This window comes from Orycteropus afer, unplaced genomic scaffold (genome assembly GCF_000298275.1).
Source record: "Orycteropus afer afer isolate SDZICR_OR568_19922 unplaced genomic scaffold, OryAfe1.0 scaffold00151, whole genome shotgun sequence".
Taxonomy (NCBI): Eukaryota; Metazoa; Chordata; class Mammalia; order Tubulidentata; family Orycteropodidae; genus Orycteropus; species Orycteropus afer.
Window position 1 is genome coordinate 2,584,481 of NW_006921738.1, and position 2,432 is coordinate 2,586,912.

General features: G+C 36.5%; 1 non-coding gene across 1 annotated transcript; it reads left to right on the forward strand.

Moving 5' to 3' along the window:
* Positions 1–1,784: 1,784 nt before the first annotated feature.
* LOC122150488 lies at positions 1,785–1,888 on the forward strand. Its single transcript, XR_006163696.1, has one exon. It is a non-coding gene; the product is annotated as a U6 spliceosomal RNA (small nuclear RNA).
* Positions 1,889–2,432: the final 544 nt, after the last annotated feature.

Consider the following 2,432-nt stretch of genomic DNA (forward strand, 5'->3'; position numbering starts at 1 on the left):
AGTCAACATTTTGTGACTGACTTATTTCATGTAGTATAATGGTTCATCGTGTTGTGGGCTTCATTTCTCTTTATGACCAAGTAATATTCCACTTTATATATGTACTACATTTTGTTTATCCTTTCATCTGTTGCAGAATACATATATACATTGGTATATATACATATATATCAATGTTTCACTGCAACAATATTCACAATAACCAAGCAATGGAAACAACTTAAATTTCAGTTTCTTCTATCTTATCTTCTTCTCTAAATGTAGTTAGTATGAGTCTGATATGTACCAGGTAAGGACACATGGTGGTATGAAAGCTTAGCACTCAGTTGCTGACTGAAGGGTTAGAAGTAATTGGAATCCACCCAGAAGACCAGGTGATCTGCTCCCATGGGTATTGCAGCCTAGAAAGCCCTATAGGGAAGTTCTAATATGTCACATGGGATCACTCTGAGTCAGAACTGACTTGACAGCACCTAACAGCAGTGTATACTAGGCATTGTCATGGGTGCCAGGAATACAAAGATAAAAAATTCCTAAGCTGAAGAAACAGGTACATGAGGACTATGAGTAATGCTTCTAAAAAAAAAAAAATCCTCCTGTGACTTAATTCAGACATTTTAGAACAGGTTGTCTAAGCATAGGAACCTGGAATAAACTTCTAGATTAAGTCTTGTGCATCTTCCAGGTTGAGACTGATCTCATGGTAGATAAGGGCACACAGATTATTCTGACGTATTCTTGCAGAAGTTTAGATAGGGGGTTGTACCTACTTGATGAGATCTTTGAGCACATCCACTGGTGTCCTGCTTAACAGACTGAACTGAACTGAAACCATTTAGCCATGTGTCCTGGGCAGGATAATTTCAATGGCATACCAAGATAGCTCAGTTTGGAACAAAAGTCAGATCTCCACTTCTAAAATGAACTGAAGAATTGAAGGGATTCTCTCTGTGATTCTTACTTTTACATGAAATCACTGATTTTTAATGCAATATAGATTTATAATCCACATGTATAAATTTTAAATGCCAATAACAGAGTTGCAGTGCAGTGGTTGACTTGGAAATAAATATTTTTAAGGGATCTTTTTGCATCAAGATGTAAGTATGAAAACTGTAAGTCACTAATCTTTAAACACTCATATGTTAAAAGAAATTGATATAAAAGGAAATCTTACTTTTCTAACAAGAACATTTAAACCTTGACAAATGCTAGAGAGATGCTTTTGCTCATGTTCTCAGATGAGCTTTCAACAAATGCACCCCTCTGTTCCATTACTGATCCAAAGAGAATTCACATTGCAGATCAATAAAGAATTATCATACACAGAATTTATTTGTACCATTCAAGTCACTTAGCTGTCTGCACTCTGTCAACTGCATTTAGGCAGAATTTAGAATTTGAATGAACATAATTGTAAATAGCTTGTCATGACCCATAAAGGACTGTATGAAACGGGAAAGCTCTCTTTTTACAATCCTGATGACAGCAAACCTGGAATTATCTGGAAGGCAAACAAAAAATTTAGCTCATGGTCTTGATTTGCAGACCCACTGTCTATTGATTTTCTGTCAAGAAGATGCACAGCTCCTGGAGCAGACTGCCTGCATTCTTATTTATTTATATATGTATTTACTCATCCATTCATTTTGCAAGGGGGTAGCTGAGGCTGCCTAATAAAATAAGCTTCTGGAGTAGTAAAATATATCTAAAGCGTTAAAATGTGCATCCAAAAAGTGAAAACACTCCTTTAGAACAAGAGATAAAAATCATTATGGGGAAGTGCTCTCTTCAGCAGGATATAGCCTAAAATTGGAACAATACAGAGGAGATCAGCATACCTCTGTTCATGAATCACACACAAATTCATGAAGCATCCCATAAAAAAAAAAAAAAAAAATCATTATGGGTAGAAGAGGGTTCCTGCCTAGCATTAATACTACATGGAGATGGATGTTCATAACAATAACGTGTTAAACAAAATTGAAAGTGTTGGAATTAGGCCTTATTCTGAAGTTGGTGAAATAATATAGGTATAATCCAAAAGGGATATACCAAAAAAATCATATTCTACTTCCTAAATCTCATTTGATTTCCTCCCCTTACACCTCTTTTTTTTTTTCCCCCATATTAAGTAGAAAGAGGGAGGTGGTCACAACTCCATTTTCCCATTGTTAATATCACTAGTTGCCATGGAGTTGGCCTGACTCATAAAGAACCTAGGCACAATGAAATGAAACACTGTCCTGTTCTGCACAGAATCATAACTGACTGGTGATCAAACTATTGTGACACATAAGTCATTAACGGATTTTGGGCAGTAGATTGCCAGGCCCTTCTTCCTAGTCTCTTTTAGAACAGAAGCTCTGCTGAAACCTGTTCAGTATCACAGCAATACACAAGCCTCCACTGACAGATGGGGAGTGGCTGCA